The sequence below is a fragment of the Orbicella franksi genome, chromosome 15 (assembly GCF_964199315.1).
Source record: "Orbicella franksi chromosome 15, jaOrbFran1.1, whole genome shotgun sequence".
In the NCBI taxonomy this organism is placed as follows: domain Eukaryota; kingdom Metazoa; phylum Cnidaria; class Anthozoa; order Scleractinia; family Merulinidae; genus Orbicella; species Orbicella franksi.
Genome location: NC_138159.1, coordinates 10676201 through 10692876, shown reverse-complemented (window position 1 = coordinate 10692876; position 16676 = coordinate 10676201). Strand labels below are relative to the sequence as shown.

General features: G+C 39.8%; 2 pseudogenes across 1 annotated transcript in view; both read left to right on the top strand.

Moving 5' to 3' along the window:
* The window catches only part of LOC145469940 (uncharacterized), a 35164-nt pseudogene extending 25114 nt beyond the window's left edge, over nt 1–10050 (top strand). The window contains exons 5-7 of the transcript XR_014042402.1: nt 1444–1697; nt 2398–3327; nt 8120–10050. The product of XR_014042402.1 is annotated as an uncharacterized LOC145469940 (transcript). The remainder of the gene's footprint in view (nt 1–1443; nt 1698–2397; nt 3328–8119) is intronic.
* Nucleotides 10051–11832: 1782 nt separating this feature from the next.
* LOC145470037 (toll-like receptor 2 type-2) overlaps nt 11833–16676 on the top strand; it is a 6215-nt pseudogene continuing 1371 nt past the window's right edge.

The following is a 16676-nucleotide window of genomic DNA, read 5'->3' as shown; positions in this document are numbered from 1 at the left end:
ATAGCTACAATGAATTATCATTGTATGCACACTACTGTAATGTGTTACTACTTTGTTTAGTTCAGTTTAGCCACTGGCTTCCATCATTGATCTTCATCGATCAATGGCAGGGTAATGAGATTGCAGATTGTTGTTATACCTACATGTACATGTAAATGTATCTTCTACATGCCTTCATGTCTATGAGCACAGTGTTTTTGCCAGAGCGCGCCATCGTGGGAATCCCACGTTGCAATCAGAGAAGGCCCTCAGAAAAACGAAAAAAGGGCTAATTTGGCCCTTTCCTTTTACACAGATGACCTGCACCTCTTTAAAACTTCTATTTTGATTTGTTCTTGTTAATCTGCATCTCTTTTGTTTTTAGGGCTAGGGGCATTGTTTGTGTTGTATACCTGTTGTTTCGTTTGGCGAATCATGAAGACCCTTGTAAACGGTGCGTGGTCGCCCCTTTTACAAGACTGCAGGCTTAACACATACGGTCGCCAATGCAACTAACATTTCATCCTTGGCGACCAACAATTCTGGTTTCGTCGCCATAATGGCGACTGCATGTCTTTGTGTTGACGATCAATAAGAAGTCAATCCGTTCTTTTGTTTTGCTTTATTGATTCTTTTACATCGGAAAACTTCCAAATGGCTGACCGTGTTTGAAATCGCCCTTTAATGCATTGCAAACCCTTGATCATTGACTACGTCATGTATGCCTATGGATTGTTCTCTTGTAATGTGCGGATCCTTCATACTGGTAACTGATTCAAAAGAAACTTTATTGAGTAGAAACACTTCAAAAGCCACTTACTATTAAATTTTATCATAGATCCTAATAAACTGCTTTAGTTTCCTTGGTACCTTGATGCATTTTTTCTTCTTTAGCTTTCAATTTATTGGCTTTTTCCTAAAAAAAATTGGCCCCTATAAAAGGTCTTCAGGTGTTACTTTGGCCCTCAAGTAAAATTTTCTAGCTGAAACACTGTCAGTATCATGAGCGAAAATTTGAATACGTGACCATGTGAGAGAGAATAACAAACTACTGGACAAAGTACAAGTAGCGAAAAGCTGGAAAGTTATTCCCAAATTGCATTTTGCTTTTTTTTTTATTGTCATTGTAGAAATGTACAGACACATGAATTTATAATTCATGCCTCTTTGTTATTGTTAAAACAAATTGACGTCAGTTTTTCATGCTCTGTTCCGTCATTGACAATGAATTTCGTCGTAACATTGTCAGAGTAGTCTAGGAATCAACTGGGCTATCGCCTTGTGAATCCACGGCTACTTTGACAATGTTATGACAGAACTTATGAAAGAGTAAAGAGAAAAGCTGCAATTTGTAAGCAACCAACTGCAGGAAATGCAAACTGCACTCTTGCGAGCTAATGTTAAATGTAAGCTATAATGACTAAATCTCCAACTGAAACAAAGACTTTCTTTTACAATTTGCAGAAACTGAAGAAAGACCTCAAGACACTGAAGAAACAAAAAGAATCTGAAGCAAAGAGAATAATGAAGGAACTGAAGTCTAAAGAGGAAGAACTGGAATCATGCAAGGGAACCATACAAATAAAGGAAGTTGCCATCGAAAGCCTAAACTCTATTATGAAAGAGCAAAGAGAAAAGCTGCAATTTGTAAGCGACCAGCTGCAGGAAATGAAAACTGCACTCTTGCAAGCTAATAAGGATGCAAAGTGTAAAACTTGGTATGTAACAGTTGTTATAAACATGCTCCTAGCATACCTAAGAAGGCCTAAGAAGGCAATTTTACCCTTGTTAAATTCGCTGTTTAAGAAGAACATATGTACCATGGAACCCTACTAAATCGTTCATAGGGACATGTATTTTTCGAGACTTTTTTTGAAAAAATGAGAGTTCATAGTTTACTCGCTAAATACCAGGCGCCTGTTTCTCGAAAGCCCCGGAAACTTTTTGGGCCCGAAAAGACATTTTTAGTTAATAGCTATTTAAAGACAGAGAGATGTATACGCCTGAAACTTCTTGTACGGAATGGAACCTCTGTTTATATTAAGAATATGTAAATAAAACAGCTCTGTAATCATAAGGTTTAAGATTTCGCTACAGCTTTCGGGTGCGAAAACTTTTCGGGACCTTCCAGAAACGGACCCCAGGACTCTGAACTCAAAAACGTTTCAGCCTCTGGCCGTCAACTTAAAGACGTCCTGCTTGTCAGCGTTCTAACTAGTAGTAATGTGTTAGCTTTCAAAGATGGCGTCAAGTGCCCTATTTGGGGATCCACGGCCTTCGGATAAGAGCACCTTTGCTATACTGACTGATCCACTAGGCCAGTTGGCAGCAACTCATGGGTAATTATTGTGGTAATTTGAGCTAAGATAAACTTCAACAGTGATATAATGTTTGAATAATTTATTTATCTTCACACAGCATGAACAGACGTATAGAGAACAGAGGCTCTGAGGAAATTAATCAAGAGGAAGAGAGTGGTAGTGGATGGACAGTTTACACAAGACGAAAATCAAAAAGTCCTCCATTCAAACCAACGCAGGTAGAAAAAGCACAGGGCAGACCACCTGGGAGTGTAAATGAACTGTGTGATATTGAATTAAGTAGTGTTCCATGTTTAAACAGACAATTCACTGACAATCCTTGTTCGAGGGACAAATTTAATACCTTGCATTCACTAGAAGATGGAGAGTCCCGAGAGGATGGCGGTACTAAGAATAGCGCTGACTGCCCAACCACAGCCTCAGCACTGCAAGGAGATATATCGAGAACTTCACCGCTGGCTTGCTCTTATTCAACATTACAGTCAGCAGAAACCTCGTGTAGTCCACCAGGGAACGACGTTTTTTCGCCACCTCTGTCTTCGAAAGTAGGAGAAAAGTTACAAGCCTCGACTATTTCCCAGTCACCTCCAGCCGAGGAGCGACCCTCAGTACAGAACTCGTCAGCCTTCAGTGATGACAACCCTTTACCTCACAATGATCAACACATTGCTTCGAAAGTACCAAATGGTGACGCACCTGTTTCAACCAATACAACTGTGTCAGCCTCCACTTGTCAACAGCCACTAAATGCGTTCTTCCCGGCTCCACATTTTGCATTTCAAAGAATTCCCACCGAGGTTATTTCTCAATATCTGTCCAGCCTTGTGGTACAACCCAATATTCCGTCAGATAATAGGGTACGAACTGGTTCGGCACTGCTCCGTCGTCCCCCTGGTCTGAACACAGAGCCTGTTCCAAATGAGGAACCTGAGCAACCCTCCCCTTCCTGTTCTCCTCCAGCACGTGGCAAGTCTACTTATGACAAGTTGATGGATGCGCTTCATAAGAGGTTTCCAAACAAGTCCAGGTATGCTTAGCTTCTACACCATTACAGTTACATGACTAACCCTCCCATAACAACACAGGTACATAAATTCAAGTGTACGCCTCTTGTCATTCCCTTCCTTTTACCACATGTAGCTGTACTTACTATAATACCATTAATACTGTACCAATAGTAACCCCCTCCCCCCTGCATATACCTCTATGGGTATGAAACAGTTGGAATTTATAAGATCTTATCTTAAACCCTCTACCGCGAAGATTGTTCTAAGAGCGTGTTCGAAGACTTCTTGTGTAAATGTAATGATCGTTGAAGTTGTTTATCGTTTCATATCGATGTGTGACCACTGACCAATGGAGTAATGAAACATGAAATACCTTCCGGCGATAAGTTTCCCCTCAGTATCTCTAACACTCACACTGTAGAATTTTAGTGTTGCAGTTCCGTATGACGCTAGTCAAACCCCTGGGCTGAAACAACTTCGTAAGAATTTTCGTGTGTCTTTATATCACCTCGTGTGCCACTTTTTTGTTCTTACCACATTTTGACGTCATCTGTGATCTGTTACTGAACAGACGCACGGCAACATACAGAATCTATTTGTTAAATATTCAAGGTTGTTTTAGGTCACATCTATGTGAAATACGGTGAGAGAGTTAGTTTATTAGAATGGATCAGTTTTATATGGGGAAGGCCTCATGTCCGAAACGGTGTATAACTGGAAAAGGGAAGGGGTGGATGGAAGGGGCTTAAAACCAGCATTTAACTTTGCTAGGGACAATTAGTTTTGTGTTATTTAGTACAGGTAATCAAATGATTTATTTTGTAAATCAAAGTCAAAAAAGATTTTGTAATCAAATTATTTTCTGTAACAAGTAAATTTTGTCAGACTGAAGAAAATTGTAATCTGTAAATTGTAAATTGTAAATTGTAGTCTTTGAAAAATTTACCAGTGCTTATTTAATACAAACTGCACGAGAAAAATCATTTGATTATTTATTAAAATGTATAAAGTGGAACCCCGCCTTACGGTCACCTCGTTAACACGTTAATCTCGTCATTACGGCCAGTCTTTTTACCCCCCCGGCAAAACGCCCATACATGTTCTTATACGAAAACCCCGCTAATTTCGCCACCTCGTTAATACGGCCAACGGGCACATTCTGAAATCCCAACCCATATAATCCTCTATAATTTTACCCCGTTAATACGGCCAACCGAACCAGGTATGTTCATCTTTCCATTGTTTATTAAAGTGCACCTAACCCCAAATTTTTTTTTTTCGCTAAAACAAATCTAGACTTTATTTGAAGCATTTGGGCGAAGAAATTTTTGAATTTGGTTGAATCCTCGATTTACTATGCCCTTTCAAAGTCGCGATTAAGTGTTTCACGACCGCGTTTTAGGGAGTCTGGGGCGGCGGTACCTGATGACGTCTACCCAGGAACCAAACACAATAGCGCCTCAGTCAACTCACTGTATTTGCTCGAGAAAATAGAATGCAAAACTAATCGTTCCGATGTATTTTGGGACTGAAACGTCCAAGTTTTGTCTCAGAGTCATTTCTTTTTCGTCACTGGAGTCAGTTAAGTTTCGATTCGGAAGGCTCTGAAATAAACTTCAATCGAGCACGTTCGACAACTGTGAACTCACTGCTTAGAGCTTTGAGAGCAATTTACAATATTTCAATCGACGACGGGGAAGACGTCTTTGCGGACGAGCTGCTTGTATATTAGGAATGGAAAGCTAGATACGAGGTGGAGGAGCAGGCAAACGAACAGCAGGAAAGAAAACTCAAGGACTGCTTTGGATGGTAATTTCGTCAACTAAACATAAGATTCCCACGCGTGTTTATAGCCCGTTTACATTTGTCCTTATCGAGAATGTATTTTGTCAAGGTTCTGTTAAATCCAGTTTGTGTTTTACTTTCAGTTGAATGCTTCATGTTTATAAGAGCGACGTACGTGTTGCAGTTTTCGAGACTTGATGACCTCCAAAACATTGGCTTCGATCGATTGAAAATCGCATTGTTTGGACCTGTATTTTTGAAGCTGCGGGAAGTAAGGCGGAAGGAAACATTTCATACAATTACCGATTTCACATTGTCACACGTTTTAAGTCGTAACTCCAAATAACCAATGTAAATTGTTCTCAAAGTTTGCAGTGCAATTCGTCGGATAAGCGAAAAGGATGTGTTCCCTAAGCGGTCCGCAGATAATGTTACGCGGTCATATTTTCGACGCTATTGCACAGAATCTTTGTCACACTGCTGATTTCCAAACCTTCGAAAAACTCTGTGAGTCTAACAATTTTGTTATCATGTAATTCTAGAGGATTAATCTTCGACTTTCATCTAAATCGAAAGAGAAATAAGTGTTGGTTAGCGGCGTACGGTTGCGATCTATTTACGTATCAGTATAACGCTTCTTGATCATGACCGGATCACACAACTTTGCAGGTTATGTTATAAATACTGCGGGATTGGAAGATATAGGTTGTCGGTGGTATTTCTACAAATTGCTGGTTAGCTTTAAGCAGAAAATTTATGAAAATAGCGTTCGAAAGTCTGCGGAACAAATTCCAGTGAGAGTTCTTCAATGGTTCTCACAGATTCAGTTCGCTTGTTTCGGTTCGACAAAATCAACCATCGTTTACGTCTTTATTGCACCATTAGCCGATCATCGTCAGTAAATTGTACAGTATATCTTTCTTTAAATCTGGAATATTGCTGCAACAGCCGATAGCACCTCTGGAAGGCGTTTCTGCGCACTTTTCGAATGTGTGTTGCACCATCCTGAAGGAAATGAGAGGAAATGAGATATCCAACCTTCCTGGGTAGACGTCACAAGAGCCGCTGGACCCATTTTCCTCAAACTCGGTCATGAAACAAAATGGCGGTGTTTTGGAGCTATTTTCGAGATTTCGTCGTGGCACAGAAAATCGAGGATTTAACGGAATCCAAAAATTTTTTCGCAGAACTATTTCAAATAATAAGTAGATTCGTTCTAGCGAAAAAAAAATTTTGGGGGTTAGTGCACTTTAACTACTTAATAACCGAGAGTGAGGTCGTTACGGGAAAATCTCAAACTGAGGCCTTGCCGTATTGACCGAGCGATAGCGAGGTCAATACGGTAGGCCGAGGTTTGAGATTTTTGCCGTAACGACCGAACGGTCGAGGTTATTAAGTTGTTTATTATATGGCTCATGAATTACGGAAAAGAAAAAAATTATTCGAGCGGAAGTCGTCAATTTACATCCGGCGATGCGCGCGTTTATCGATTCATTCATCGTCTCAAACCCAATGCAAAACGATGCAAAACTACACAGTCAGTGAACTCCACCAATGTATTACGTATTCCGTTAAAAACACACATTTCTTTACGGGAAAAGTGATTGTCACAGCCTCAAAAAGGTATTTTAGTATCGTAGTACCACAAGTTGATGGGGGAGTTTTTCTGACTTTTGTGGCGAAACGTCAACGAATATAGAAAAGACAGAAAGTGCTTCAAAATAGTCCAAACCAACTAATGTTTCAGAATGTACTGCTCAGAATAACTCGATCTTTGCATTCGTTTTCGACAACATATCTTCGCCTTCTTCATTCTGGGATTTATGGATGAACTTTTCAAGCCTTGTAAACGTCTAAAACTTGCTGCAGTTATCGGAAACACTGCTACCAACAGAAACCGCCCATTTGTTTACGTCTGATGATCCTGGAAGCTGATTTACACTTGCTTGTGTTAAAGCGAGGGAATCTATGCGATGAGAACTGTGACGGAGTTCAATATTTCGGTAATTGTTGTGACTAAGATGATAACTTATAAGTTTCTTCGTGGTGTTCTGCTCAGGATGCATGACAGACCTGCCGATGGTGTTTTTCACTTAGCGATTTTAGCTTCTTTTAAGACTCGGCAAACTTTGATTGTTTTTCACTAGTGTCCGCCAAGGTTACCGGCTGGTAAGTCACAAACGACTTCTATATTAATTTTATTAAGGAAACATCTCTAAACTTTTAGCTACTTACTTTCTCTGGCTTTCATCGTTTCAATGCGCTTGAATTTTCAGAGCCGGGCTCTTCCTAATTTGCATAATCCGTAATCGGCCCGTGGGCATTACGGCTGCATAATGACCGCTCAGATCTCGCTCTTAGCCAATCAGAGCGTGCGTTATATCGGCCACAAGCCAAAGCCATATAATAAATTGTATGTACTGACTAAAGTTTCAACTTTTTTTTCTTTAATTATACCTGCATTTCGAATTCTTGTTAAAGAACAGTTGTTTGGAAGTTCAATTGTGATGTCCGTCAAGACGTCACTTGAAATAGACCAATCTTGAAGTTTAACTCAACTCCGTTGATACGACCACCTCGTTATTACGGTCAATTTTTTATGGCCCGTTGGTGACCGCATTAACGGGGTTCCACTCGGTACACGTAATATAATTTCAGCTTTTTGCAGTCAATCCCAACGTCTGCACTCAATTTCAACTTTCTGCGCAGTTTGGGATAAAATGACTTGCACTCAGCCAATCAGCTTGGTGAGATTTTAACATGTGTAGTATTAAGGCTGAAATTGGTGTGCGAGTTTACCTAACCCGATGCAGACACGACACGACAGTGTTTGTGGGAATCCGAAATTCATGTTAGCCAACAAAATGCAGTACATGTACATGCAGGCAGTATACTACATGTTAGCCTCCTGAGAATCAGTGGTACAGAAAACAATGTACGCAACCAATGAGAGAACAGGTGATTTGATCATTATATAATGAATGTTTGAAGTGAGTCATATTTCATTAATATTTGTTCACTCTTCAGACAGGAACTTGTCCTTGATCTGAAAAAGGCAAAGACATCCACTGGAGCAGCAGGGTTCAAAGGCAAGCAGATTGCTGATGTCGTCAAGTGTGTTGAGAAGGTAGTTAAGGTAAGACAACTGAAATCAGTGAGCAGTCAGTGTACACACACACACACACACACACACACACACACACACACACACACAAACATCTCTTTCCTTTTTCATGCGGCGTTTAGTACGTACAAGTGTCGCGCTGGGAAAAACGTGCCAAAGTCTAATGTGAACAGCTTGTGAATTACAAGGATTGAATTGGTCTCTAGGTCAATGGTCCAGGTTCGAGACTCCGCTGGACTCTTTGTGTTGTGCTTTTGGGGAGGAAACGTGATTCATCCGGTGCTTCTCTCCACCATTGTTGGGTGGTTGTTAGCGCAACCTGACAAATGCTGGAGGAGGGGAGGGAGAGGGGGTTGGGCTGCCTGTTATTAACTAGCATCTTGTGCTTGCACGGGGACAAGCAGTACTTTCTATAAAACAATAGATAGAACCCTGCTGGTGAGCCATTTGTCAAACTGAGCGCGCTCGTTAGCGTTGAAGTTCAGCCATTTGTTTAATCATTTCTTAGGAACTAAACATTTTTTTCTCACAGGATAAACAGGAGTCAGAGGTTGACAATCAAACAGTCTTTCATCCAAGCTCTTCATAAAACGTTGCTCGCTCGCTGATGTTCTAACTGTGAAATTTACGAACATCGCGAACGCGAAAAGTCTTGATTCAGCGAGAGACGACATCATGCTCTGTTTGGCTTCAGTCGCTACTCAGGGAAACACAAAAAACACAATGGCTTCAGTTGGTTTTGTTTTTAACGGAAGAAGAATATCGTTCATGTTTGTTCCTGTTCGTATTAATTTATGCTGTTTTGTGTGATGGAAGATGAAACTTACCCCACTCCATCCTGGAATGATCTGCAAGGATTCAAGGATTTCTAGGCCCGCAGGTTGCAGGACAGAGACGTTCCTAAGCAACGTAACACATTCTCGCGGCCCCATGCTGACTTAGAAACGTGCTCTTATCGTTCTATGATGGGAGAATAATAATGATTGGAGACCCTTCGCGTGTTTCCTTCACGTGGATTAACCGATAACAGCACCATCATGTTGTGTTCGAATGTGTAGCAGGGTTTGATTCCTTCCATCACGTAAAGAAGAGTATAGAAAGGAAACAGACACTACCCCATCTTTACAGTGCTGACCACATATGATACGAATAGTTTGTTGTGTTCACGATGCGTTGTAAACATTGATAAGTGCAGTAATTTCGGAAATTACGAATACGTTTTTTAACGATTAGTGTTTCAGTGTCTTTGCTCAAAAGTAAAGAAATTTCCCTTCCCTTTCTGCCTGTCTACCTGCCTCCCCCGGCTGTTATTAAATTTGTGTAGCCGGGTTACCGGAAAGCCCCTGAAAAACGTACAGCTATGATCAGTAAAAAGTAGTATAGAAACAGTACGCTCATGCTGTTTTCGCGTGTTTTTAAAAGATGTACTTGAAGATGATTCTTAATTATCTAGGGGTTACCATTTATAATTTAGTATCCGGTTGTTGTTTTCCTATGAAAAGATTAGCCAATGGTACGAAATTTCGTACGTTCCGTTCCAAGCGAGAAATTACTGTTCCAATTGACGTTCAAGCGAAATTTCCAAGTTTTTTAGCTTGGTGTTGGGCACCCTTAATTGGATTTGATATGTTTGTTTTGGTAGCAAATTCTTTAAAGAATACTTTTCACGCAGGTCTTGTAGAGAGTACATAAATATTTACGCCTATTTAACTTGTTCTTTATGATCGGTATGCTCGAAGGACGATTTGACTGCATGTATGCCATTTTTCCCCCTTTGTCATCGGTACAGTCTTCTTATGTCTATTCGTTACCATTTCGAACACTATTAAGGTTATTCCTCAGTATTGCATTGCGCATCCCTACTGCGCATAATTTCACGCGTGATTAGCGCGCGCGCATTAAAAAATGGCGGCTTTTTCTTTACGACGTCGCCATAGAGGTAAATCGTCATTTTCTCGCAAACGAGTATGGTGACCTATCATTTTTTCCTGTTGTTTTGAATTGAGTAATAAATTTCTCTGTGAAAAATAAATATGGACCAATTCTCAGTGTAAAACAAAAAGCAACCGTCGGAAACGTGAATTTAGTAAGCAATCGTGACTACAATCATGGTGCTATTATAAGGATTTATATGGCTATATACAAGGTGCTGTTGCTCGTAAACGAACATGGGGACCCCTCATTTTTATTTCAAAATTTAGTTTCCTATAACATAAACAATCAATAGGCAAAGTTTCACAAAAATCTCAGTGCAGGTTCTATTTCAGTGGAATGACCTTAAGGACGGTGCCTACTTTTGTTAGTGCGCACACGTTCTGCGCATCACGCAAGGCATGGTTTAAGCGCCACGCGCGCGCTGGGTTGACATGACGCAATCAACTACGCTACCAAGTACACGACTAAATTGAAAGCAAAATTTTCCTACTGTGACCAGATCAAGTTTAATGAACCTGTACTTAAACCAAGAACATCAGAACGGCAGAATATGTAATGTAACAGGCACCGTAAAAAGTTTAAAAAAGGATCAATAACTTTAAAAAACGCGTGGTTACCCCTATACTTTATGTTATGAAATGGAAGTGGAGAGCCTATTCAACAGGTGATTAGTTTCTGGTTGTGAGCAAAAGATATTTAGACTGTATTTTAGCTGAAACAGAGGAAGGCTCTCAGAGACGCCAAAAGTGCTGTTGCAACGATTTTGTTATTAAAAACATACCAAAAATGGGTTTTATATTACCATTTACCATGTAGTTTTCAGATCTTTATAAATGTGTTTGCTTTTCTGTATGTAAAGGCGAATTCTAAAGAAAGCTGTGAAGAAATATCCTCTCCTTCTATTTTCAGAAAAATGCTGATGTCAGCATTTTTGTTGAGCTTCAAGGCTAATTATCTCGAAAAAATGCGTGGCTACCCTCTTTTTTCTTTGTGGATCCCGATAGCCCTTGCAAAGATCTACTTTTTCCGCAAGGTCCTAACCTGGCGCAAAAACCTTTGTATTTAGTAGGCACCGTCCTTAAAGGTGTGTTTTGGTTGTAATAACGAAAATTTATGGTTTCGAAAACCACGACATAACTTGTGACATGAAACGCCATGATAGTTTTTTTCAGATGTTGCTACCAAGACACCTTTCCCTAACCCTGAAATGATGGAAATAAACAAACACAACATGAGGCCAAAAAGGGAGTTGGAATTGGCTATTTCTTAGTCTTTTCAAAGGTTTAATGTTCCTCCGAGGCCCACCACGGAGTTCATATGCAGCATTGCGCAGCCCTACAGGTAGTTAACCGGAACAAAGCCTACAGTATTATAGTGGCAGTACTTTTAAGTACGTCGTCATATTGTGTCCAACAGAGCAGTCAGTGACATCTGATGTCCGCACTTGTTATCAGGAACTAGCATCTCACGTACTTTGAAACACTTTGCTCAATATTCTAAACTCGGTCGTTCTTCGGCCTAAAAATTGTTACCTGAGCTTACATAACCCGATCTAACCAATCAAAGCATGGGTTGTCCTTTTTATGGCATTTACATGGCTTTCAACCAATTACAACGTGCGTGTGTCGTTATTCATTTATTTATTTATTTATTTATTTATTTATTTATTTATTTATTTATTCAGCGAGTCATTCATTTGTTCTTTCTTACTTTCGTTCATTCTTGCTTTCGTACATTCGTTCGTTCGTTCTTTCATGAATAAAATAATTGTTAAGTCTCCCACTGCCAACTCCCTCTACGTCAATTCTCTGTTTTTTTTCAGGAAAATGTATGTGTGGGAATTGATGCTTTACATAAAGCGAAGCTGTACTGTGCCCATGTGGTTCGGCTTTCCATGTGGTTTGGTTTGCAAAGCGCGGTTCACAATATCGAGAAACAAACCGCGACCAAAAAGGAGGTCTTATGTCATTGTGCTTATTAATGTGCTTCAATATGTCATTCCTATTTATCTACATTTGCGCATTTGGGCATATTCATCTATACCAAGTATGTCAGATACAGAAGGTTATTATTAAAGTATTGTTATGTTCTTGCTGTGTTGCTATGTTGTGTTGTTCACACTGGTGACAAAAAATATCACGGTCAGGCTTTTTTTCTTTTTTTTTCCTTTTTTGCGTTTGCGTGACTGTCGATATTTTCCAGACCCAAGTGAAGTCACGCGATTGAATGATCCTACGTGTTTTAAACGTCTTCCGGGTAAAGTCACGTGTTACGTGGCATGTTCGCACGTAGACATGGCCTGATGTAAGCACATGATTTTCCGAGAAGTCCCAAAATTACGTTTTAGCGCTAAATATAAACATATTGGGCCCTATTCTGTTTAGCTCGCGGTTACCGGTTATACTCATAGCTACTCGCATAGCTACTTTTTCAGGCTTTAATCTCACGATGCTTAAACTGTGAGTATAACTGCAATGATTAATCATATCTTCATTTTGTTCCATGTTGTTTACGACAAAATGATTCAATCTGGAAGAGGTCAAGGAAAACTGCTATTTTCTGTGGGCAGTTTAATATCCTAGCAACTGAGAGAGAACACAATTAAACAAACCTGACCCTGAAATAAACCTCTCACCGGGCAAACATTTTAACCTGAAGTCAACTAAATTGCACTCAGTCCGTGACAGTTTATACCTGGAGCTGCGAGACCCTGTAGCAGGGAAGGTGAGGGTGGGAGTGAGGGCTGGAGAGATACTGTCTTCTAGTGCCGTGACGCTATGATGATTTGCATTTAATCAAATTAATAATCTCTATTCACGGATTATCTTGATAAGGCGACAAGCAGCTTTTGTTAATAGCATGAATGCATAAAGAACCAACAGTGAACATATCGGTTACGTCACCTACTGTTATCAGTGTGCCAAGCAGAGTGCTATTGGCGGTTGAAACAAAGAGTGTTTTTGTTTCATTGCCAGGAAATTTGAAACACGAATATCTTCCCTATACAATACAGCTATTACCGCGTTTTTAGACAGTGACCCAATTATCTAAATATATCTCGTTGCCTGTTCACTTATAAAATAGGTCAAGCAATCGAGGAACTGGAGTAGCATTTCGTTCTCGAGTTTTACAGTTTTAACAACGAAATCCAGCAAATCTGAAGGGCGAAACCCTGATTTCAGGTGAGCAAATTTCTTTTCGTCCAATTCCTTGTCGGCATTTACCACTTTTGTAGATTAACGAAGGCATCGATTTTTAATTGCATATCTCTAACACTTGCAGTTTTGATCAGACCTGTTGCAATTGCACACGTGGTTTCCTCTGTTAACGATGTGTATGTCGCGCGTCGAGGACATGTTAAAGACTTTGGTCTGTCTGCTGTTAACAATGGCCTCGAAGGGCCACGACCAGAGGGAAAATTCTGAAGAAAACATGCAATGTCACAGCAAAGTCAGCTCTTCTTTTTACAAGGTGAATTGCGAAATTAAAAGTGAAAAACTACCAGTTAAATACCACTTTGACATTGCCTCTGTGTTGCAGCCAAGAGTTCCAAATGACACTTTGTCTTATCTAGATATTGAGATAGAGTGCAACTCACCGATAGAGCTATGTTTTACGAATTTGCATACCTTGATAAACAAAAATGTTCTGTCAAATTTGACATTCGCTGGGCCGTGCATCGTCTCGGTGCAAAGTCTTGCTGTTTGGTCAAATGCGACTGATTTTCTTAGAGTTGAGTTTGGAGCAGATATTAATCGTCAAACCCCAAAACTTGTAAACGAGAAAGGAACTTTAAAAAGCGGCGTACAAACACTGAAAGCCATTGAATTTGACAGTAGTACCCCGCAAGGAATATTGGACACACTTTCTATCGCCGAAAATGTGTGGCCGAGATTGGCAGAAATTACATTGTCAAATCTCTCGCTCGAAAAAATTCCAGCAGGGTTGAACTCGTTGCTAGAAATTCGACTTGGAGACAATAACATGTCAGTCGTCCCGCCGGAAATATTTTAAAAGGGCTTAAAAAATATCAAGAAGATTACCTTAGATCATAACAACATCAGAAGTATTCCTAGTGGATTATTTCACGGATTAGACACACTCGAGGTTGTGAACTTAGAGGGTAACAAAATTGCAAAACTTGACGAAGGCGTTTTCTCAAATGATTCTGTTGTGCAGGAGATTTACCTTCAAAGCAACAATCTCAGCGATGTTCCCTCTGTAATATTTCGCCTAAGGAATGTGTCGAACATTGATCTCTCCCACAATTTGTTGACTTTCGAAGATTTTCTGGATGTTGTCGAAAGTTTAAGTGAAGAATCATTTATAGCTAACTTTTCTTTTGAAGACTCTGGGTCCAAACTGCTCAATTTATCAAATAACAATTTCACTACGTTGGACATTCAAGGCTTAAGTGAAGTTAAACAATGGAGAATTACTCGTTTTCTGGAAATATACGAGATCGATTTGGCAGGGAATCTTTTAATCTGCGATTGCGGTATATTAGGCATCAAACAAAAGATAGAAACGCTCTTAAAAAGCAACCACGCCTGGAAATCACTGTTTAAAACGTGGAAATGTGCCTGGCCTGAAGAACTGAGGGACCAAAACATCCTGGAAATTAATGAGAATTACGTAATTGCACAAAAGAGGCCAAAGTTTTGTCCTGTTGAATGTTCTTGTTTTGAGCGTTGTTTGGATCAAACTATCCTCATCGATTGCGAGGGAAGAAACCTCACCGAAGTACCCAGAATATTGTCACGCAGTACCATGATTGAACTCAAGAGACAATAACATCCGGGACATACCAGTGTATCCTTACATGAAAAACCTTTTGGCTTTGTATTTGACGCGCAACAAGATCCAACAATTAAATCCTATGATGGTGAACAACTTAAAACGGATAAGAATTCTACATGTGGACTCAAACAACTTGACAAGCTTGCCAAGAAATATCGAGAACCTTCTTTTCACAAATCTTGCATTGCATGATAATGTTTTCAAGTGCAGTTGTAACACAAGGTGGATGAAGAACTGGCTGCAGAGACTCAACCACAGGCAACAAGTTGAACAGATCGAAAATGTTCTTTGTGAGTCGGATAATACCGAACAAGTAAAAGCTATCTACACCTTGCCAGACGAGAAATTCGGTTGCAACGGAACTGCCGGGCACAACAGAAATGTTGCCAATAAAACCACAATAACACAAGACAGAACTTCCACAATCATAGCTGTTACCCTCGGGAGTTTGTTAGCCATAAATGTTGTTATATTTATCCTGCTACAGAAGTACAAAAGGGTCGTGAAAGCGTTACATACATACATACATACATACATACATACATACATACATACATACATACATACATACATACATACATACATACATACATACATACATACATACATACATACATACATACATAAACTTTATTTAAGCTCGAATTTCAGAGTAGCTTGACCAGCTAATATTTCCGAGCAACAAAATATTTGATAACGAAAAATTAAAATAGAAATTGCTATTTACATATTTACAATTGACTTATGTTAACTAATTATAAAATTGTCATTTACATGTTTTATGAATTGGTTTTACTGATGTACTTTTTGAAGTCTGAGAAGTTACATAACCTTATAAAATTGGGTAGAGAATTCCATTTTTTTGTTGCCAGATAAGTAAAGGAGTGGAGACCAAAAGTTGTAGTTTTAGGTTTGGGCATTTCCAGTATATAGTTTCCACGCATGTTGTATGAAGTAGAACGGAACGAGAACATGTTTCTCATATAGGTCGGATAGCTAGTGAAAAATAGACTTTTGTACAAGGTAGTAAGGAATTTACAGATGCGTTGATCATGAAGTTGGAGACAGTTTACCCTGTGTAGCAGCACATTATAAGGCGATTCAAAATCGCTTAGAATGAATCTCAGAATCCTTTTGTTAAGAGTTCATGAACACCCACTTCAATTGGCACCCATTTGACCGCATAGATGACTTGGATTCAACCAAGCTATACGACGCGTTTGTATCGTACAGCGAAAAAGAACGTCAGTGGGTTGTAAACACACTGCAACAGCGACTGGAAAATCACCACCCTCCTTACAAACTCTGTATTCATCACCGAGACTTTTGAACAGCGTCGAGCAAAGTAGGCGAATGCTCATGGTCCTATCTCATAACTTCTTACAGAGTGAATGGTGCATGTTGGAGTTTCGCACAGCTCACCATAAAGTGCTGGAAGATCACCTCAAGTTAATAATCATCCTGTTTGATGACGTCAACTTTGCCGAGCTGGACAACGAAATGAAGCTGTACATGCGCACTAACACGTATCGCAGGGTAAGCGTCAACTGGTTCTGGGAGAAGTTGATTCACGCGATGCCGCAAAGCTCGATCATAAACGAGTAGATACCTCAGTTTGCATCCGAGTACTAGTACGACCAAAAAGACAAGATTTGACTACATCACAACTAGCTTGTTTTTACTCTTTGTGAGCAACACACTTGACGAGGACCGATTTATTTGATG